At 43.8% G+C, this 24378-nt stretch overlaps 1 protein-coding gene across 2 annotated transcripts in view; it reads right to left on the bottom strand.

Moving 5' to 3' along the window:
• The window catches only part of LOC109868067 (disks large-associated protein 4), a 74037-nt gene extending 53753 nt beyond the window's left edge, over window positions 1-20284 (bottom strand). For both annotated transcript variants that reach the window (XM_031826447.1, XM_031826443.1), the window contains exon 1: window positions 20234-20284. The gene's annotated coding sequence lies outside the window, so the exon portion shown is untranslated. The remainder of the gene's footprint in view (window positions 1-20233) is intronic.
• Between the last annotated feature and the right edge of the window lie 4094 nt (window positions 20285-24378).

Genomic DNA, 24378 nt, shown 5'->3' on the forward strand with positions numbered 1-24378 from the left:
GCCTACATTCCATGATACTTTTGGGCTTGACATTAACATGTTTAACATGCAAGAACCTACTTTACAAAATAAAATGTATAATTATTGCCATACCTTTATTACAGAGAATCAGACAAATTATGCTACCCTCTGCCTATTGGCTGCCTAGCTTATTCAAGCCTGTCTCAAAATACAACACTGCCCCTTTAAGACCAAAAAAGTCATTTACCTGACTTGCTTTTCAAAGATGTCTAGAAATGTACACATGTTGTGCTCTTGTAGGAACCAATCACTCCCCCATTGCTGACTACAAATTATCTATAACTGGGCTAATAACTCACTAACTAGTAAAGGATATAAACAATTGTGCACACTTGGCTACATGCAGCTCTCGCTTTGATCACAAAACAAGCGCATCTACTCACAACTTCTCATGCTGTAAACACAGTCCAGTCCAATTGCACAGATCCATATGGCAATGGTCTATTTGCATATAGGCCTACTACAGCTCTGATTGGTTATGCAGCTCCGATCTGTGTAGAATACGGGCTAAGTTGTGCCTGTCTATGTAATAGAATCCTACTCCAATGCGTTCTGCCTACAACAAAATCTCTTGCATAGTTATTTTTGCATACCAAGTCTTGCATAGTTTGTTTTGTTTTGTTACATAGTTTGATATGTTGCATTGAAAGTGGCTAATATTGCGTTGATTCGATCACAATTCACCCAGTAAAGGGAAATGTTGATAGTGCTAACTAAGGAGAAAAACTCTAGAAAGTTGAGTGAAGTTCAATCTTGTGCTTCTCTGCACGGGCTGATATTTCCTCTGGATGGCAGTTATGGGGAGGTAGTGTAGGGGAGGTATACACTGTATCAATTAATAAGGCTGATAGAAAAGATCAGAATGTTTAGCTTATAATTTTGATAAACTATTATTTTTCACATTTTAAGTGCAACAATGAGCACACGGCGGTATGTACAAATGTTCCAAAATGCAATTTGCAGATAAACACTTTTCTAGAATTTGCACTGTACACACGAGTGGTTTCCTGGACAGCGATAGAAATATCTGATAAAAATTTTGAAAGAGGGGAGATCTAAAGATGCAACTATTCTATCATGGGTTGCTAATATGACTAGGATAATGGCTTTAGCTTAGACAACTAAATAAAGTTGATTTGAAAACCAATAGAACAGGAGAGCGCATATACAATACAATATCAACTCGCCTGTAAAACATTGGAACCTGCACTTGTATATTAATGATACTGTTGTGTATGCTATTGCACCCACGGTCAACCAGGCTCCCATCTCAACTACAGTCTGCCTTCATTGTGTAACAGAGAAACTTTATTGACCTGAAATTAGTATTGAATGCAGGTAAATATATGTTGTTCTCTAGACCGCATAAAACTAACTCTGATGATAGAATACAGTGCCTTTAGGAAAGTATTCAGACCCCTTGACTATTCCACATTTTGTTACGTTACAGCCTTATTCTAAAATTGATAAAAAAAAACATTTCAGCAATCTGCACAAAATACCCCATAATGACAAAGCAAATAAAAAAACTGAAATGCCTTATATACATCAGTATTCAGACCCTTCGCTATGAGACTCGAAATTCAGCTCAGGTGCATCCTGTTTCCATTGATCATCCTTGAGATGTTTCTACAACTTCATTGGAGTCCACCTGTGGTAAATTCAATTGATTGGACATTATTTGGAACGGCACATACATATCTATATAAGGTCCTGGAGTTGACAGTGCATGTCAGAGCAAAAACCAAGCCATGAATGTAATGACAGATTTCCTCTTCATCTGAAGAGGAGTAACAGGGATCGGACCAAAACGCAGCGTGGTAAGTGTCCATGTTTTAATAGTAAAACTGAACACAACAGAATACAAAATAACAAAGTGAATATAAACGAAACAGTCCCGTGTGGCACAAACACTGACACAGGAAACAAACACCCACAAACCAACAGCGAAACCCAGGCTACCTAAGTATGATTCTCAATCATAGAGAACACATGACACCTGCCTCTGATTGAGAACCATACTAGGCCGAAACAGAAACCAAACATAGAAACACAAACAGACTGCCCACCCAAACTCACGCCCTGACCATACTAAATAACGACAAAACAAAAGAAATAAAGGTCAGAACGTGACTATCCCCCCCTCCCTCCCAAAGGTGCGGACTCCGCAAAACCTGAACCTATAGGGGAGGGTCTGGGTGGGCGTCTGTCCGCGGTGGCGGTTCTGGCGCGTGACGTGGACCCCACTTCACCATAGTTCTAGTGCGCCTCTTTGCCCACCTCCGTGGCCTCTTTAAAGCGGCGACCCTCGCCACCTGGACTGGGGCCCCCTGATATGGGTCCTGAATAGGTGGGAGACTCCGGCAGCGCCGGACAGGCGGGAGACTCCGGTAGCTCTGGAGTGAAGGGCGATTCTGGCATCGCCTGGCTGACTGACGGTTCTGGCAGCTCCTGGCTGGCTGACAGCTCTGGCAGCTCCTGGCTGGCTGACGGTTCTGGCAGTTCCTGGCTGGCTGATGGCTCTGGCAGTTCCTGGCTGGCTGACGGCTCTGGAAGCTCCTGGCTGGCTGGCGGCTCTGGCAGCTCCTGGCTGGCTGGCGGCTCTGGAGGCTCCTGGCTGGCTGGCGGCTCCTGGCTGGCGGCTCTGGCGGCTCCTGGCTGACTGGCGGCTCTGGCGACTCCTGGCTGACTGGCGGCTCTGGCGGCTCAGGACAGACGGGAGAATCTAGCGGCTCAGGACAGACGGGAGACTCTAGTGGCTCAGGACAGACGGGAGACTCTAGCGGCTCAGGACAGACGGGAGACTCTGGCAGCGCTGGGCAGGAGGAAGGCTCTGGCAGCGCTGGGCAGGAGGAAGGCTCTGGCAGTACTGAACAGGCGGGAGCACCTGTAGGGATGAGACGGAGAGACAGCCTGGCCACCGGAGGGCTGGTGCGTGGAGGTAAGTATGATTCTCAATCAGAGACAACTAACGACCTGCCTCTGATTGAGAACCATACTAGGCCGAAACAGAAACCAAACAAAGAAACACAAACAGACTGCCCACCCCAACTCACGCCCTGACCATACTAAATAAAGACAAAACAAAGGAAATAAAGGTCAGAACGTGACAATGAAGTTCGAAAGCAATGTCCGTAGCAGTCTGAGACAGGATTGTGTTGAGGCACAGATCTGGGGAAGGGTACCCAAAAATGTCTGCAGTATAGTAGGTCCCCAAGAACACAGTGGCCTCCATCTTTCATAAATAGAAGAAGTTTGGAACCATCAAGACTCTTCCTAGAGCTGGCCGCCCGGCCAAACTGAGCAATTGGGGGAGAAGGACCTTGGTCAGGGAGGTGACCAAGAACCAGATGGTCACTCTGACAGAGGTCTAGTTCCTATGTGGAGATGGGAGAACCTTTGAGAAGGACAACCATCTCTGCAGCACTCCACCAATCAGGCCTTTATGGTAGAGTGGCCAGACGGAAGCCACTCCTCAGTAAAAAGGCACATGTCAGCCCACTTGAAGTTTACCAAAAGGCATCAAAAAGACTCTCAGACCATGAGAAACAATATGCTCTGGTCTGATGAAACTGAATGCCTGTCACACCTTGATCTGTTTCACCTGTCATTGTGATTGTCTCCACCCACCTCCAGGTGTCACCTGTTTTCCCCATTATTCCCCAGTGTATTTATCCCTGTGTTTCCTATCTCTCTTTGCCAGTTCGTCTCATTTTGCCAAGTCAACCAACGTTTTTCCTAGTTCCTATTTTTCCAGTCTCTGTTTTCCCCCGAGCCCTCCTAGTTTTGACCCTTGCCTGTCCTGACGCTGTATCCGCCTGCCTGACCACTCTGCCTGTTCTGACCTCGTGCCTGCCTATCGCCGGGTACTATTTGGACTCTAACCTGGTTTATGAACTCTCACCCATCCCCAACCTGCCTTTTGCCTACCCCTTTTGTTATAATAAATATCGGAGCTCAACCAGCTGCCTCCTGTGTCTCCATTTGGGTCTCGCCTTGTGCCCTTATAATGCCAAGCGTATGAATGCCAAGCGTGGTGGTGGCAGCATCATGCTGTGGGGATATTTTTCAGCGGCAGGGACTGGGAGACTAGTCAGGATCGAGGGAAAGATGTGCGGAGCAAAGTACAGAGATATACTTGATGAAAACCTGCTCCAGAGCGCTCAGGACATCAGACTGGGGACAACAACCCTAAGGACACAAGACAACGCAGGAGTGGCTTCGGGACAAGTCTCTGAATGTCCTCGAGTGATCCAGCCAGAGCCAGGACTTGAACCCCATCCAACCTGACAGAGCTTGAGGGTCTACAGCGAAGAATGGGAGAAACTCCCCTAAAACAGGTGTGCCAAGCTTGTAGCGGTATACAGCGGCTTGCGAAAGTATTAACCCCCCTTGACATTAACCCCCCTTGAGATGTTTTTTTTTTGGGGGGGGGTTGTTGTATCATTTGATTTACACAACATGCCTACCACTTTGAAGACACAAAATATTTTTTATTGTGAAACAAACAAGCGATAAGACAAAAAAACAGAACTTGAGCGTGCATAACTATTAACCCCCCGAAGTCAATACTTTGTAGAGCCACCTTTTGCAGCAATTACAACTGCAAGTCTCTTGAGGTATATCTCTATAAGCTTGGCATATCTAGCCTCTGGGATTTTTGCCCATTCTTCAAGGAAAAACTGCTCCAGCTCCTTCAAGTTGGATGGGTTCTGCTGGTGCACAGCATTCTTTAAGTCATGTCACAGATTCTCTATTGGATTGAGGTCTTTGAATAGGCCATTCCAATACATTTAAATGTTTCCTCTTAAACCACTCAAATGTTTCTGTAGCAGTATGCTTAGGGTCATTGTCCTGCTGGAAGGTGAATCTCCGTCCCAGTCTCAAATCTCTGGAAGACTGAAACAGGTTTCCCTCAAGAATTTCCCTGTATTTAGCACCATCCATCATTCCTTCAATTCTGACCAGTTTCCCAGTCCCTGCTGATGAAAAACATGATGTTGTTCTCGGGGTGATGAGAGGTGTTGGGTTTGCGCCAGACATAGCATTTTCCTGGACAAAAAGCTCAATTTTAGTCTCATCTGACCTGAGTACCTTCTTCCATATGTTTTGGGAACATCAAATGTGTTTGCTTATTTTTTTCTTTAAGCAATTACTTTTTTTTCTGGCCACTCTTCCATAAAGCCCAGCTCTGTGGAGTGTATGGCTTAAAGTGGTCCTGTGGACAAATACTCCAATCTCCGCTGTGAAGCTTTGCAGCTCCTTCAGGGTTATCTTTGGTCTCTTTGTTGCCTCTCTGATTAATGCCCTCCTTGCCTGGTCCGTGAGTTTTGGTGGGCGGCCCTCTCTTGGCAGGTTTGTTGTGGTGCCATATTCTTTCAATTTTTTAATAATGGATTTAATGGTGCTCCGTGGGATGTTCAAAATGTCTGATATTTTTTTATAACCCAACCCTGGTCTGTACTTCTCCACAACTTTGTCCCTGACTTGTTTGGAGAGCTCCCTGGTCTTCATAGTGTCACTTGCTTGGTGATGCCCCTTGAATAAAAATGGAAAAACTGAAAAACTGAAAAGTGGTGGGAACATATTTATTCATCCCGTTAGCTATGAAGCCCCTAAATAAGATCTGGTGCAACCAATTACCTTCAGAAGTCACATAATTAGTTAAATAATGTCCACCTGTGTGCAATCTAAGTGTCACATGATCTGTCACATGATCTCAGTATATTTTCACCTGTTCTGAAAGGCCCCAGAGTCTGAAACACCACTAATCAAGGGGCTCTCCAAACAAGTCAGGGACAAAGTTGTGGAGAAGTACAGACCAGGGTTGGGTTATAAAAAAATATCTGAAACTTTGAACATCCCACGGAGCACCATTAAATCCATTATTAAAAAATTTAAAGAATATGGCACCACAACAAACCTGCCAAGAGAGGGCCGCCCACCAAAACTCACGGACCAGGCAAGGAGGGCATTAATCAGAGAGGCAACAAAGAAACCAAAGATAACCCTGAAGGAGCTGCAAACATTTCTAAAACCTGTTTAAATTGAAATTAGCAAACATTTCTAAAACCTGTTTTTTGCTTTGTCATTATGGGGTATTGTGGGTAGGTTGATGAGCAATTTATAATATTTTATTTGAGCAATTTTTAAATAAAGCTAACGTTTAAAAAATCAAGGGGGCTGAATATGAAGGCACTCTATGTACTTTGGATGGTGTCCTTATTGATCGTGTCCATGCTTACACATATCTGGCCATCTAGATAGATGAAAATCTGTCTATTAAAAAGCATATTGATGAGTTAGTTAAGAAGCTGCGAGTAAAAATGGGCTTCTTCTATAGAAATAGGTCCTGCCTCTCTGTCACGTTCGTTGTAACGATGAGACCAAGGCGCAGCATGAGATGAATACATTCTTACTTTTAATTAAAACGAAGAACACTTAAACAAACTAACAAAACGAACGTGACGCTATATAAACTGAGTGCGGACACAGGCAACAACACATAGACAATAACCCACAGATAAACCAAGGAATATGGCTACCTAAATATGGTTCCCAATCAGAGACAAAGATAAACAGCGGCCTCTGAGAACCAATCTAGGCAACCACATATAAACCCCTAGGATAGAGAAACCCCTAGACATACAAAACCCCTAGACATACAAAAAACCCTAGACATACAAAACCCCCTAGACAACACAAAAACCAAACACACCACCCTTATCACACCCTGACCAAACCAAATAATATTGAAAACAAAGATAACTACGGTCAGGGCGTGACACTCTCGCTACATAATAGAAAGCCGATTATTCAGTTGACGTTCCAATTGGTCCTAGACTATGGCGACAGCATCTATATGAAAGCAGCTGCCATTTCCTTAAAGCCAGTAGATGCAGTTTATCATGGAGCACTGTGCTTTATTACAGGCAAGAATTGAAGTACTCATCACTGCATTCTGTCCCAGACAGTTGGTTGGCCCTCTTTGATATCACGTAGCTTTTGATACATTGCTATGTTTTGATTTATAAAGCCCTTTTACAAAAAGTCACACTGTACCTAACATCATTACTAAACTTTAGACATACGAGTTTCCACACCCGGTCACAGAGATGGCCAACTGTGTCTTTTGGTCTCTAATGAGTTAGGTAAATCAGCTTTTAGTTTTGTTGCACCTTATTTCTGGAACAGCCGTCAACATGTTCTTACATTTGATGTTTTAGTGCCTCTAGTTTAAATTCAGGAAGCTGATTGAGGACCATATTACTGATGAATGTGGGTTTTTTATGACCGTGTTATTCATTCTGCTTTCATTTTGGATTCATATTTTGATGTGTATATTTGCTGTAATTTATGTAATTAATCTATAAAAATGAGCATGGTCTCAGTATGACTCCCGAGAAAATAAAGTTAATTTTTAATTTTTTTATTAATAAATAAATAATAATTTCTTCAATGTTTCTATGGTGGGATTTTGGATATAGGCTACTTTCAAGTAAGGTAAGACCTCATAATATTAAGTAAAACATCCAGGTTTCAAACAATTAAGGAACAGAACAAATATAGCGATGCTAAGGGCCAACCCTCTTCTGGTCAATGGGAAAGGCTTTCCCAAACACCCTCTCAAATTAAATGTTAACTAGCTACAAATCAGTCTATGCCTACCTGGCAGAATGATATCACGATTATTACATCAGTCCAGCGGCCATTTGTTTTGCAAACCGGCATCTCATGTGCACTCCAGAAACACCCCTAACCAAACAACAGTACTAGGTGCCTGCACAGTTTAATTAAAAGGGTAACTACACTCGAAACGTTGAAATGTAGTCAACGTTTCTCAAACCTCAAGAGCAGTCTCTTGATGTGTTTTAAGCGTTGTCGTGGACTTTATAACATCCGATGTGTGTGTTTTTGTATTTAACAAAAAAGCGTGACTTTGAGGGCAAACACCTGAAAGAAAGAAATCAAATCTGAAACCTGGGAATTTTTGACTCAGTTGACAGCCTCATTTAAATAGTAGGCCTACTATTAGCATACTGCCACGGTAAAGCTTGGATTGGCCTGACTGTGAAAAAACTCATTATGAGATTAATCATTTTTAGTTAGTTCAGAGTGTATGTCACTGTTTGTCATGTCATTAATCACACAGGGTCCCGTGTGACATTTTTGTTTTTAGCAAAATTTGAATTTACCCACTTCTCCAGGAACCTCTACACCACTGATTAAGCCCCGAATAGTGTCAATGTGCAGACAGCCAGTGAAGATACACACACACACAGACACACATTTCTGAAGATTTAATGGAGTCAATATGCAGTACGTGATCAGAAAGACTCCTTTTAATTGTATTTAGGTCACTTCTAATATAACTTCACATACTGCGTCATTGGCCTAGTTAGTCTACTCTGAGTAGCCCTCTTTTTGGAATAGACTTGGGTTAGGTCTTTTTAAGGGATTTGCCTTGCTTATTGCTCTGCCTTGCATTGGCCTAGATGGTGATGATGATATACTCTGAACAACCCAGAAAGCCAGAAGAGGATGATCGAGTCCAGGTGAATTTTTTTAAATGTCTTTTTAAAGCGGCACAAATAAATTGGGATTGATTGATTAACGCCACGCTGCGTGTCGAGGAGGATGTACTCTTCCCTCTTTTTGAGAAGGCCCCGGCCTGAGACGACAGTTTCTTGCGCTCTCCTTTTACATATTTTTTTTGCATGCAGTGTTTTCTGTTACTGTAATAAATCACGTTCTATTATTGAATGAGCCCATGTGGTTGAAAAGATGAAAGCAGAGGCGGATGTAGGAGACCATTTAATTCAGCTATTTCTCCATTTAGTGGAAGGATTGAGTTGGGGTCTAGCTGCTTCGCACTGTAGTGATTCATAAAGCAGCCAGGTCAATGTGAGGTGTCAAGGTACTTTTCATTGTGGAGAAACTTGTGGTCGGAAATAACACCCCATTAGACCAGTCTACTTCTGCAAACGTTATAGTACCCTGGTTCACAGCACCATGGTATAGATATTACCCCATTGCCATTATAGCCATAACATATCTTTAACGAGAGAGAGAAGGAAGAGGCGATTTCAAGAGGAGGACAGAACAGATAAAAGGGGGGTAGAGCAGGAAACATCACTATGCAGTTACCGGTAGCTGCTTCAAAGACATGCGCTGCTACCGGCTTATTGGAAGAGATTCTCCCTGCCTCGTGCACAGGGGAGCTGCCATCTGCTCATAGTCCAATGGAAAGGGCGAGTTTGGCATGGTGTCCAATCCCTGACCTGACCACATTTCCATCCACAACCATATAAATAATGTGCCCTTCTAACCATTAGGGGGTGCCATTATCCAATACAAAAAACACTGACGCCATGCATTCATGAGTAAGGTGAATTTGCCACTGGAAAGGTCAGGTTTTGCATTTGTGTGTTTTTTCTTCCTATTGGATAAGGTTAGGATTTGGCGCAGGTAAGCTGATCCTAGATCTGTACTGTACGGCAACTTCTACCCGGTGGCCAATCATAATACACAATTTTAATATGTGGAATACAATACAATTCATTTGATTTTTTTATTTAACCTTTATCCAGACGGGTCAATTAAGAGCAAATTCTTATTTACAACGGTTGCCTGGCAATATAGTTTTTAATACAATAACACCGGTATAAAATGCGTCATTATTGCTTGTGGGACTGCTTTGTTCACAATGGCCATCTGGACTTGGTTGTTTTACTGCTTGGTTTTAAGAGGTGATAAACTCCAAGGTTAAAAACCTTGAAGAGTCTCTCAGGTGAAAGCTATTGGATCTAATAAGCCTCGTGGGGAAATATTCATTTTGTTCAAGGTTGGCATTGGTGTCTCATTTAGTCTCAGGACTAAATAACGACCCACAGGAGACATAACACCCACATCTCCAATTATGGAAGCATATATCTGTCAGAAAACCTGTGTTATTGATTTGTCATTACCCAATTAGAGTTTGAACATGAATATGGGCAGCCACATACTTTCATACCAGCTACTATCAACAAGGTCCCCACTCAGAAGGCTAAACGTACAAGCTCTATACAAATAACATTTGACACTGAGACATTGAGATATCTGAAAATCCTGTGGACACTTGAATAATCCGTGATTCAGTTGTGTAGTCCAGTCTTCCAACATCGTGTCTGCTTAGCTACAAGGAAACACACACAACATATATTTATATGTACACCGATAGGTGCAGTGAAATGTGTGGTTTTACAGGGTCGAACATACACTGAGTGTACAAAACATTAGGAACATGACATAGACTCACCATTGACTCTTTCCATGACATAGAATGACCAGGTGAATATAGGTGAAAGCTATTATCCATTGTTGATGTCACTTGTTAAATCCAATTCAATCAGTGAAGATGAGGGGGAGGAGACAGGTTAAAGAAGTATTTTTAAACCAGGAGACAATTGAAACATGGATTGTGTATGTGTACCATTCAAAGGTGAATGGGCAAGACAAAAGATTTAAGTGTCATTGAATGGGGTCTGGTAGTATGTGCCAGGTGACACCGGTTTGAATGTGTCAAGAACTGCAACGCTGCTGGATTTTTCACACTCAACAGTGTCCTGTGTATACCAAGAATGGTCCACCACCCAAAGGACATCCATGTTGGGAAGCATTGGAGTCAACATGGGCCAGAATCCCCGTGGAATGCTTTCAACAGCTTGCAGAGTAAATTCCCCAATGAATTGAGGCTGTTCTGAGAGCAAAAGGGTTATGCAACTCAATATTAGGAAGGTGTTCTTAATGTTTTGTACACTCAGTGTATGTCCTCAAACAGGTAAATCCCAAACTCAAACCCTGAGCCATCTAAAGCCAATAGCAAAGTTGGAACCTCCAGGTTGCCAGATCCAGACTGCATGGGAGCCTGAGGGCGGGTTACCTCACAGCGGGGAAGGTATAGCCACATCTGAGAAGCGCTGTGTGGAAGATGTGTACTTTGTCAGAACATATCTCAGTCATGGAGCCCTGAGCCCCATCTGCTCCACTGGCTTAGAGGACAGGGGTGTGAGAGGGGGATGTGTGTGTGTGTGTGTTTGTGTGTATGTGTGTGTGTGTGTGTGTGGAAGAGAGAGGGAGGGAGGGAGAATGAGAGAGAGGTAGGCAGGGGAGAGAGGGGAAGGAGGAGGGAGAGAGAGAGGAGGGAGAGAGAGAGGGCAGGGAGGAGGGAGAGAGAGAGAAGGCAGGGGAGAGACAGGAGAAGGAGGAGGGAGAGAGGGGGAGAGAGAGGAGAAGGAGGAGGGAGAGAGAGAGAAAGAGAGAAGGGAGGGGGGCAAGAGAGGTGAAGGAGGAGGGGAGGAGGAGGGAGAGAGGGGTAGGGAGGAGGGGGAGGGAGGGAGAGAGAGAAGGCAGGGGGAGAGACATGAGAAGGAGGAGGGAGAGAGAGAGAAAAAGAGAAGGTAGGGGGGCAAAAGAGGTGAAGGAGGAGGGAGAGAGAGGAGGAGGAGGGAGAGAGGGGGAGGGAGAGAGAGAGAAGGGAGGGAGGGAGTGGGAGGAAAAGGAGGAGGGAGAGAGAGGGGAGGAGGGAGAGAGAGAAGGGGGAGGAGGGAGAGGAGAAGGAGGTCGGAGAGAGGAGGGAGGAGGGAAAGAGAGAAGGGAGGAAGGAGGGAGAGAGGGAAGGAGGAAGGAGAGAGAAGGGAAGTGAGAAAGAGATAGGAGAAGGTGGAGGGAGAGAGAGGGTTCGAGGAGAGAGAGAAGGGAGATATGAGTGAGGGAGAGAGAGAGGGAAGGAGGAGTGACAAAGAGGGGAGGGAGGAGGGAGAGAGAGGAGAAGGAGGAGGGAGAGAGAGGAGAAGGATGAGGGAGAGAGAGAGAAGGGAGGGAGGGAGGAGGAAGAGAGAGAGAGAAGGGAGTGAGGGAGGGATAGAGAAGAGGAGGAGGGAGAGAGAGGGGAGGGAGGAGAGAGAGAGAGAGAGAGAGAAGGGAGGGAGGAGTAAACAAGAGGTGCTGTGTTGAATGAAAATGATCTGAAGGGAAATGCGAAATGCGAAAAATGTGATCTAAAATAAGAGGGGTTGAGAAAGGGAGAGAGAGGGAGGAAGATATAGAGGAAGAGATGGAGAGATGCGATGAGTGAGAAAGGAAGAGAGGGAGGAAGATATGGAGGATAAGATGGAGAGATACGGTGAGCAGGAAGAGGAAGAGAGGGAGGAAGATATGGAGGATAAGATGGAGAGATACGGTGAGCAGGAAGAGGAAGAGAGGGAGGAAGATATGGAGGATAAGATGGAGAGATACGGTGAGCAGGAAGAGGAAGAGAGGGAGAAAGATATGGAGGATGAGATGGAGAGATACAGTGAGCGAGAAAGGAGGAGGGAGGAAAATATGGAGGAAGAGATGGAGAGAAATGGTGAGAGGGAAGAGGAATAGAGAACAAGGGAGAAATCAATGACGAGTAAGAAGGAATGAAGGAATGAGAAATAAAATAAGAGAAGCATATGAGAAATAAAATAAGAGAAACATAGGTGGAGTAACTATGAACTATTCTTGTGGGGACCAGAAGTCCCCACAAGAATAGCAAACAAACAGAAATATGAAGGTCAAATGCTATTGCTAGGGGGTTTAAGGTTAAGGTTAGAATTAGTGTTAGGGTTAGAATTACGTTAAGGGTTAGGGTAAGGAACTAGGGTTAGGTTCAGGGTTAAATATGATTTTGAATGGAACTGAATTGTGTTCCCCCACAAAGTTAGCTGTACAAGATTGTGTGTATGTGTTCCTGAAATTGTGTATTTAATCAAATGTGTGTGTGTGAAGCACCAGTAGCTCCTAATTACATTAGGCTGTATGCCGTCAGTTCTGGGCTCTGGCCTAGTTTCACATCTATAAATTTACCAGTCTTGGTGGCCCACTCATTTCAGCCAATCTCTGAAGACCATGACACACACACACACACACACACACACACACACACACACACACACACACACACACACACACACACACACACACACACACACACACACACACACACACACACACACACACACACACACTACTTCACCAGCAAAGGCGGGGACGGATTGGAGTATGTTCCGTGCCCTTCAAAAGTTGTTATTTTAAAAGTTAAGAGGCGAACACGGATACTGAGTTATGATCTCATTTCAGTAGTTAGAGTGGCCGTGCGAAATGGAATTCCTCTGTTTTCATTTGGGTCTATTATTAACGGAAGGTAGAGAAATTTACAGCAATGGAATTAATGATCATTTGAAAGTAGTATAATATAAGTACATTGGTGGTGGATAGTCATTTGCCTCATGGCACGGCATATACATAAGCACGTTTTGCATAGTTATAAAGAAATGGTATTTAACTAACACTGTCTATAGCTCCTATTCTGAATTTCTGAGATATTGCAGGATTTTAGCCACAACAGAGGCTCTAGCTAAACTCTTAGCTTTAAATGGATTGTTAGCCCAGGGCCGATTTAGCCATTCACTTTCACGTTTGTTTACCTTTTCATCGGTGACAACATACAGATGTCAGGGCTAGGTTCCACTCTGAAAACATGCACTATTCCTTCCCATATGCCTTTGTTGACTTCCCCTTGTAGATCTGAGATGGATCGGAGAGGTGAGAGCAACAGGATGGATCACCCTATCATCAGGACACTTCCACCAGAACGAACCATTCCACTCAGATTCAGGAGGGTAAAGTCATAACGGTCAGAATGGAACTCACGCCACATTTCTTTAACCCTGTTTCAACAGAGCTTCCCTTTAGAAAATGAGGCTACCCTGATGTATGCTGCAGTAAACAATTTGGAGAAACGTTATGAGGTTGTCTTGTACTACTTTACTTTTAACATGATTGTGTGTGTGTGTGTGTGTTGCACAGTGGGTATTTATATAGCAGGGAATAAAACGGACATGGGCAGCTATCCCAGAGTACCATGCGCACAGAGCAGAGCAGTAGAGCTGGGTGTTCTAGGCTACAGCTGGGTCTGCTATCTCTAGATCCAGGGCAGATAAGAAACCCTAATACAAACCGACATACAGAGATGCGAGACACATGCACGTGTGCACACACACACACATGCACGCACGCAAACATGCATGTACGCACACGCACACGCACACACCAGGCAGATGGCTAAAACATCCCTTGTGTTATAAAACAGCATCACTCTACGCTATAACCCCCCATCTTGTGCACATTATTAAATTAAGACCATTCCATTACACCTAGTCCAACAATCCAAATAATCAACACTAAGCACTCACACTAGAGCAGTTTCTCTGTCCATCAACTGGCTTGGTCTGCCAGTTTGGATTGGTCTGCCATGTAACACGCTTCTGTCGATAACATGAACTGGTCAGTATCTGTAGTTAATCCTTTGTAACGCAGATTTTTGGAAAGATATCACGTAGTAGAACTGCATAAGTGTTGCTCTCCACTTTCTGGAGGACCGAGTCTTGAAATCAGTGGAATTAGAGTATGATAGCTAAGGAGATGGAGAAAATCCTGCCGTTTGATTGCTAATACGGAGACGGAGTCGAAAAGAGAACACACAGAAGGCTGTTGTATAAAACACCTGTCCCTGGATTGCATCTTCAAACTAAGGGCAATGATGGCATCCGTGACAGAGAGGGAGAAGCATGTTCATGACATCACTGCGACAACTGTCGATTGGCGTAGCTGGTAAATTTGCTTTGGTTATCTACTCCGATTTCAGAGCATTCTCGTCTGAGTGTGCCAGAGTGGAGAAAAACGCACAAATGTACGAACGCTCAACACCCGTTGAATGTGGCTGGTGTCAGAAAACATTGGGGAAACAATGTAATTAAATTGTTGCCAGCAGCACAGTTGCAGTCACCAACGCTCTGGATAAAATTAAAACAGCCTAACCATCTCTACTAGGGCGAGTAACATTGTCAGAGTGAGCTGTTCTCACATTTATGTCTGGAACTAGCTAGCAAGCTAGCCAATGTTAGCCAGTTAGCTTGGGTGCTTGACTCCTTTTGTGAGGTCAGAATGCTCGGATCAACCCTACTCATCGGCCAGAGCATCCAGTTTGATGCTCTGAATATACGAACGGACAATCTGACAGCGCTCTGAATTTCCGAACGCCCAGACTCACTCTAGCACTTGAGACTACGAACACACCTGTAATATAAACCAGCCATCAGCCTTGAAATCTTTGGCTGTTTAGTACATGGCCTCACATGTGAATCCTTAAAGAGATGGGTAGGGCTAAAGCTTAAGAGGGTGTGAATGATGCTGAATGGGTGTACACAAAGAAGAGCTCTCCAGTAGTTGTACCAAACATTCAAGGGCCATTTTCTCAAAAGTGAGGTTACAAGTTCATCAACTATCAAAGCAGAATTACTTTCCCATTGTTCCTCAACTGCAGTGTATGATATACTATTTTCTAGCTCTGAGTGTCTACTTTTATCCAATTAAAAAACACAATTTCAAATGTTGCTGCATAAGATCGAATTGAGCCGGTCACAAATGCTTAGCCAATCCACAGCATCCAGGGGTCATGGTGGCCATTCTGACCTGTTCACATAACCTTGACCTGCCACAGGAACTTCCTGTTTTGACAGGTGGGTCAGAGGTCACGTTCTGTGTTTCTTGCTTGTGCTATTTCAATGGGCTGGCAGTGTGACAGCAGTGACAGTAGTGTGAACAGAGGACACAAGTTCAGGGTCCCCTGTCCTCTCAGAGAACTTGGTTAGTCAGTGTATCAATCCCCCTGTGATATCACCATACTGCCCTACCAAGCAAAAAGGCAGTAACTGCTCATTTGGTCAAAAATGAGTTAATGTAACTGCTGCAATATTAAATACATGCTTAATCACGCGGACAAATATCCTGCCTCTATTGTATTGTGAAAATGGGGGTCATGTTAGCAGTAACTGCATAAAGTTACTGTGAAACCAAGGTAAATAAAGGCAATTTTTCTCATTTCCACTCTATGAGCAGTTAATGCCTTTTTGCTTGGTAGGGCAGCATAGTAACCTAATGATCTTCTGTCAACCTATCAACACTTCAGATGGGATGAGCCATTACCATGGCAATGACGGCAATTGCCGCCAAGCAAGCGAGTGGGGGGGTGAAGATATATATACACTGAGTGCCTGTGTCTACACTGAGTGCATACAGTTGAAGTCAGAAGTTAACATACACTTAGGTTGGAGTCATCAAAACTCATTTTTCAACCACTCCACAAATTTCTTGTTAACAAACTATAGTTTTGGCAAGTCAGTTAGGACATCTACTTTGTGCATGACACAAGGAATTCCCAAAATTGTTTATAGACAGATTATTTCACTTATTCACTGTATCACAATCCCAGTGGGTCAGAGCTTCTGATATGCTAATTGACATAATTTGAGTCAATTGGAGGCGTACCAATGTATATATTTCAAGGTATACCTTGGGAAAATCAAAATAAATCATCCAAGAATTGTAGACCTCCACAAGTCTGGTTCATCCTTGGGAGTAAAAAACCATAGTACGCAAGTATAAACACCATGGGACGACGCAGCCATCATACCGCTCAGGAAGGAGACACGTTCTGTCTCCTAGAGATAAACATACTTTGATGTGAAAAGTGCAAATCAATCCCAGAACAACCGCAAAGGACCGTGTGAAGATTCTGGAGGAAACATGTACAAAATTCTCTATATCCACAGTAAAACGAGTCCTATATCAAAATAACCTGAAAGGCCACTCAGCAAGGAAGAAGCTACTGCTCCAAAACCGGCATAAAAAATCCAGACTTTGGAAAATGTCCTCTGGTCTGATGAAACAAAAATAGAACTGTTTGGCCAAAATTACCATCGTTATATTTGCAGGAAAAAGGGGGAGGCTTGCAAGCCGAAGATCACCATCCCAACCGTGAAGCACTGGAGTGGCAGCATCATGTTGTGTGGGTGCTTTGCTGCAGGAGGGACTGGTGCACTTCACAAAATAGATGGCATCATGAGGAATCAAAATTATGTGGATATATTGAAGCAACATCTCAAGACATCAGTCAGGAAGTTAAATCTTAGTCGAAAATTGGTCTTCCAAATGGACAATGACCCCAAGCATACTTCCAAAGTTGTGGCAAAATGGCTTAAGGACAACAAAGTCAAGGTATTGGAGTGGCCATCACAAAGCCCTGACCTCAATCCTATAGAACATTTGTGGGCAGAACTGAAAAAGCGTGTGCGAGCAAGGAGGCCTACAAACCTGACTCAGTTACACCAGCTCTGTCATGAGAAACGGGCCAAAATTCACCCAACTTATTGTGGGAAGCTTGTGGAAGGCTACCCGAAAAGTTTGACCCAAGTTAAACAATTTAAAGGCAATGCCACCAAATAATAATTGAGTGTATGTAAACTTCTGACCCACTGGGAATGTGATGAAAGAAATCAAATCTGAAATAAATCATTCTCTCTACTATTATTCTGACATTTCACATTCTTAAAATAAAGTGGTAATCATAACTGACCTAAGACAGGGAATATTTACTAGGATTAAATGTCAGGAATTGTGAAAAACTGAGTTTAAATGTATTTGGCTAAGGTGTATGTAAACTTCCTACTTCAACTGTATATACACAATCCATGTTTCAATTGTCTCAAGGCTTAAATAAATCCTTCTTTAACCTGTCTCCTCCCCTTCATCTACACTGATTGAAGTGGATTTAACAAGTGATATCATTAAGGGATTGTATCTTTCACCTTGTCAGTCTATGAGAAAGCAGGTCCTTCAAGCTTTGTCATAAATGGATGACATTCAGGATGCTATGCTAAGCTAGGCTGTGGTTTACGTTTGGTTTAGGCGATGGACTAAATGTCCTGCAGTGTGAGCTAGTTAGCATTGTCTACACGTACACTGAGTATATCAAACATCTTAATGTTACTCAGTGTATGTCTGTAGGGCAGTTGAGGTACAAATGTGTTGTTTGTTTGTTTTGTTTTTTTATGGAAAGAATGATACCATAATGAAGAAAAAGAGGCGAGAGAGCGAGAGGAGGGAGGAGAATTTGGAGCGATTGAAAGGGGAAGAAAGAGAAGTTCTGCGCTCTGATTCAGGGAAATTGCCTACTTCCCCAGTTGCGACAGTGGGGACAGTCAAATACATCAATCACATCATTCTCTTTCCAATCCTCCCTTCCTCCCTTCCATCCTCATTTGCAGAGCTGTTTTTATATTAAGGCCGCATTCAATTACTACGAATATGCATCCGTCCATCCACCCACCCATCCTTGCTCATTTAACGAAAGTAATCAAGGGATCAGTAATGACTGGATTGGTGAAAGCAGTGGAACCCTCGCTTTCAGTGATTGAAGCATGTTAGATCTCTTCAAGGAAGGAAAACAGGAAGAATGCATTTGAAAGGATTGGAACAGGGCCTCAAGTTGGAGGAGGGGGGCAGGGGAGGGGGGGGGGGGGGGATTACATAAGACGGACACAGACAGACAGACCAGGCACACACACAGCAACAAAAAGACTACCAATCAATCAAATTGATTTATAAAGCCCATCTTACATCAGCTGATGTCACAAAAAAGTGCTGTACAGAAACCCAGCCGAAAAAAACCCAAACAGCAAGCAATGCAGGTGTAGAAGCACTATATACTGTAGAAGCTGGCAGACAAACACACATACGGTCAAATGGACAGAGAGATAGAAAGACTCAGATAAACGGAAAGACACATTGACTGACTGACTGGATAGAAGGATGGATATGGGTCGGCCTTGGAGGTAATGTATGATTAAAGCCTCTTCTTATCCCCTTACTACAGCAACATGGCTAGCAGGGGGACAACCCAGCAGCATGAGATGGTCATGTGTGTGTGTGTGTGTGTGTGTGTGCTTGCTTGCTTGCGTGCGTGTGTATGTATACGTGTGTATGTATGCGTGTGTGTGTGTGTGTTTGTGTGCGTGTGTATGTATACGTGTTTATGTATGCGTGTGTGTGTGCTTGCTTGCGTGCGTGTGTATGTATACGTGTGTATGTATGCGTGTGTGTGTTTGTGTGCGTGTGTACATGCGGGAGCATGAAGCATTGATCAGCTTAAACATCAAAGAGAGACCAACATGGCCGTCCGTGAGGGAGAGATGGAGCAAGAGAAGAGTGACGCATTGAATATGTTGTGGATGCAGCAGCATCTGAGTGTGAAAAGCAGTGGAGTGGAAAGGCAAAGTCCCGACCAGAAATTGATACAGGGGTGAGGGGAGAAGGATTCATTGTTTTCTTTTGATAGCCGAGTATATCATTCTGTATCAGACCTGGGTCAAATACACATCCGTGAGATCAAACACTTTTATATACTTTAGGTATGCTTGATTGAGGATGGTCAGCATTCAAAGGGGACATCGTTTGCACATTTGGGAATTGGTACCATTGTACCGGGCAAGCTAAATCAAGGTCAGTTGTCCTGAAGTATTTTAAATAATTGGTACTTGACCCAGGTCTTATGTCCCCGGACACCAACCAGACTCAATATTTGCACAACCCACACACACACACACACACACACACACACACACACACACACACACACACACACACACACACACACACACACACACACACACACACATCAAACTGACAAAATATGAAGCAGTCCTGAAGTTGGATATAAGCCGGCACTGAAGCATTAATTTGATTATTACTTCAACTTTCAGACTAGGGCACTTCCTGGAGTGCTGGTCTTGGATCAGATCATTGCCTTTCAGATCATGATGAATTAAATGAATGGGAGAGACAGGACCTGATCCCAGATCATCCCTCCTACTCTGAGACGCTTTATGAATACAGACCTTTTCATTTGAGAATTGATTGAAAACTTCTGATGACACAGACTAAAATTTCAAGAGAACCTCAGAATACCCAGGAACCCAACCCTCAGGTGGCAGCTTAGCACAGGGGATTGATTTTCCTTGAACACTGGCATCACAACCCTTCCTTACAAGGGACAGGGAAACAGGACCGAGAGGTTAGGACTGAAAGCAGTGAAAGCAGCCCGGATCATCCATTTTGAATACTCTGCCTTTTCTCTCCTGGTATGGAGGATGACCAAAGCAAAGAAAGCTCCAACAATCAGAAAATGTTGACACTGGACTGTGTTTTAACTCTATTGATTTGCATTTGAAACGGTGTTCCCATGATCTTCCATCAAGACATTCATTTCATTCATTTATTCATCCATTTATTCAACGCAGGGGCTTACATTGGCTGCTCATTCTTCAGGAGCCAAGGTCTCGATAGAAAGGAGTTTCCTGTCAAAGAAACATATAAAAATGATAGGCTTAGTAATGTAAAGGAAATAACCAATGTAACAGGTAAACGCTGTGCCAAATCCCAGAGTAACTAACACACACAACGTATGCATGCAAGCACGCACACACACACACACACACACACACACACACACACACACACACACACACACACACACACACACACACACACACACACACACACACACACACACAAATTCTTAGCCAGCATTGAGTTATATAATCTGATCGTAGACCAGTCCTTAAAGCCTTCCCACACTGTATGTTGGATTCAGTCTTTTGCGATTATTAAATGTCACACTGTGAGATGTTACCAAATCACAATCTCGATATCAATCTGGCCAAATTTGAACGATTCGCTTTCAGCTCTGCCGTCACATTCTGTGAATGGCTTGCGAGGCTACGTCAGCCGACGTTGGCTAGGTCAACTGCAGCGGTGTATTTGACATGCCAGCACCAGCAACTGCAAGCCTCCCAAGTGAGTTCGGAAAAACTGAAAGTATGCATCTTAGAAATAGTTTTGACACAGAGACTTCATATGTCCAAACCCCCGAATCAAACAGGCTTCCCAAAAATAATGTGGTAGAAGGCTTATTTTGATTGGCGATCTTGTGCCTTTAAACCAGACTTTTAGGGAAATCGTTCTTCTTGCAGAGTATGTGAATGTTTAGATCAAACTATTATATATATCTGATTATTCACAATAATCATATTACCGCGTGCATAGTCAGTGCCGGCTGTGTTCCTATTGGTCAGTAACCGGGATGGGCTCGCAGCACCAGCCACACTACACGATAAAGCCTACATCTGACACTATCTGAACCTTGTCTGAGCCTATGAACACACATAGTGGTACTTCATCGGCAGACCTAGACCGATATGTCCGTCAATCATTTACGTCAGAAGAATTTGCCCAAAACGTGGATATTTTGTCTGGGACGGACAAAATCGTGGCGTAAGACGGCTAAAATCATCTGTGCGGGCCTTTAGGGGCATCTTCTGCCCAGGAGGACCAAGCCAACAAGCCAAAGTAGCGGCATGCGATGCGGTTCCACCTTGTACTGTACCGAACTGTGCTTCCCTGGTCTACTACTCATCTTCTTCCCTCTGTGCACCTGACAGCATAGAGGACAAAGGCACCGACTCGCTTCACAACATTTCAATAACATTCCCATCCTCATCCATATTAAAAGCCGTTGCGTAACAACTTTTTTGTTTGTTAGGGGTTGTCAAAGCATTGGTTTATGGTTTTTGCTGGCTCAGATTCCTCTCAAGACCCAAATGACAACAGCAGAAGGGTGCTTCCACACCTGGGCTTGACTGGGACTTTGGGTGTACTGTGTGTTCCTATACATTATGCAAGAATGTGTGTGTGTGTGTGTGTTAGTGTGTGTGTGTGTGTGTGTAGCCATGCACAAAGGATATGCCACAGCGGATAGAAGTGGAGGTAAGGGCACTGCAGCCTTAGTTAGTGTGTGTTTGTGTGTGTATGTGCACACACAGGTGCGAGACTCTGACCACCATACACTGCTGCTCACTGACCCTGAACTGACAAGTGTGTATTCATGTCAAACGCCATCATCCATAGAGAGAGAAAGAATCTCCTGGGCCAAGGGGATAACAAAGACTTTTATGGTATATTTATGACACTTTTCACTTTTTACAGGCAGAGCTTGGTGATTTGTGGCCCCCTTTCTCCATCCTCGTACAAATTATAGGATTTCTACTTCCAGTCCTTCCACAGTGACAGCAAACGTCCATGGTTTGAGCCTCTTGCCCTCTTCCCCACATCCACTTCGGCATGTGCCTTTTGAAAATCAAGAGAAACAGGTTGAGTTCTTCAAACTGCATAGAACATCACTTTCTTCAAACCTTGGATGCTTTGTTCCTCCTTCCCCACTCTCACCTCACTTATACAACACACATAGAAGAGCATATTTTCCCCTCCTTCATGTGGAAAAGTATTAAATGTTTTATGCTTCGTTTCTTCCATCTCCCTCTCACAAACTTTTGGAGTCTGTCTTAGATTTTTTGGGTAGAGCAGCACTTGATGCTCCTTGTACAAGCGCACATGCACGCACGCACACACCCTCCGACATCACATACACACACTCTCTAAACGCCATCTCTGACAGAGACACTCTGAGGACGCTCCCCCTGTGTAGTTGAAACATTAGCCTCTGCCCTCAGGCCACTGTAAGCTCTGCCCAAATGAGCCCTCCATGCACCAGAGCTGCCTTTGCTGGGACCTACTATGGGCCTGGATCAGGGAGCCCCAACAGGGCCCAACCATGTCCAAACTCCAGACTATAGTCCCGGAACAACCAGAGAGGGGCACAATAATTTGATGGTCCAAGCTGAACTCCCTTTGCTAAGCTAACCCATGTCCAGTCAACTGGCTCCAACCCCAGTCTAAAGGCCCATAACCCAGCCCCAGCCCCAACTTGACCAAGCCCAAGCTTAGTCTACAGAACATTACACTGTACCTGTCCAACATAGTTAAGTAGAAAAAAAGAAGTTAAAATATATATACCAGCCCTAACCTGTATCAGAGACACCATCTACCGTTTCTGTATTCCCACTAGATATCAACGTGTTATAGCTGGTCAAACAAGGATCAAACAATGATCCCTTAACACCCCAGCTTGCCAGTCCAAATCTGTAAGTCTCATACTGTGTACCCAGCCCCATCTCACCCCCACCTTCCCAGGGTTCCTAGACTTCGACATACTGTACCTGGTCAAATAAGGGTTAAACAACAAAACCCCAGCCATACAGTAAGTCTCATACTGTATATCCCAGACCCTGATTTCCCCGGGTTCCTAGACACCAACATACTGTGGTCAAAAAAGGAAACCTAAGTCCAAACCCTATTCATAAGTCTCATACTGTGTATCCCAGTCAAGGCTCAGCTTGGCCACCTTCCCTGGGTTCCTATTAACATGCCTGGTCAGATAAGGGTTAAATAACTAACCCTAACACCAAACCCCAGCCATACCCCAGCCGTATCATATTGTGTATCCCTGCCCCATCTCGCCCCCACCTTTCCTGGGTTCCTAGACATCCTTAGCAGGGCTGGATGGCTCAGCAGGAGAAAGTCACAGCAGATGAGTCAGAGGAGGGAGCTAACTGAGCCGAGGGAAAACAGACCACAGCAGTAAAGACTGGCTGGAGAGGAGAAAATGCTTGTGTTAACGAGAAGTGCTGCTGTGTCTACCTCAACTTCTGTCTTGTTTCACAGTATGCACAAGTACTGAAATCTCATTTTGACCTTTTTTTGTTTTAAAAGGAATCTGTTTTGGTACTACATTCCTTGTCAGGTTTTGACCACAGCTAATTTACCACAACTAAGCAAGTGTGAACGTACCCTTGAACAATTAATTGAAGAAAAACTTCATTGGATGAATCTTTCTATTTCCGTTTCCATTCCACACTCACACTTTCCCTTCAGTCTGATTTATTTCAAAACACCTGGTTGTCACAATTTCTATCAGAGTGAATTTTCATATCCTCATAGCCCTCTATCGATTTCAAGCACTTAGTGTAACAATACAGGATCATTTTGATCATAATTAAATCATTCCCTTTATGGCAGCATTGCGATTATTCAAACCAACACAGAAAATGTGTTAATTGAGGAATTAACGCGGCCATCGGCTCCAAGTGGATTAAATCAGATAATGATGGTTAATGATGATGGTTGACGATGTCATCCATTCTCATTCATCCACGATGTGCATCCTACACACTTACAGTTAGAAACTTTGTACCCATTTAAGGACGGCATGAAAATCATCTATTTTAGCTGTGGAGAAAGAGGAGGTCCATTGGATGTTAGACACGATACATTAGTGTCGGCTAAGTAGACACGAATAGCATTAGTGTCGGCTAAGTGGACTTGAATTGGAGGAAGCAGACAAATTAATGGCAGTTTATGGAGTATGGCGGTTTAAGTAGAAGCATGGGGAGTAATGTTGAACAGAATTCACTCACTTCTTTTAGCCCACTGCAGATGAATTTGAAAAAATACAGGCACAACCATGCACACAACACACACACGCACACAACACACACA

The sequence above is a fragment of the Oncorhynchus kisutch genome, linkage group LG1 (genome assembly GCF_002021735.2).
Source record: "Oncorhynchus kisutch isolate 150728-3 linkage group LG1, Okis_V2, whole genome shotgun sequence".
NCBI classification, from domain to species: Eukaryota; Metazoa; Chordata; class Actinopteri; order Salmoniformes; family Salmonidae; genus Oncorhynchus; species Oncorhynchus kisutch.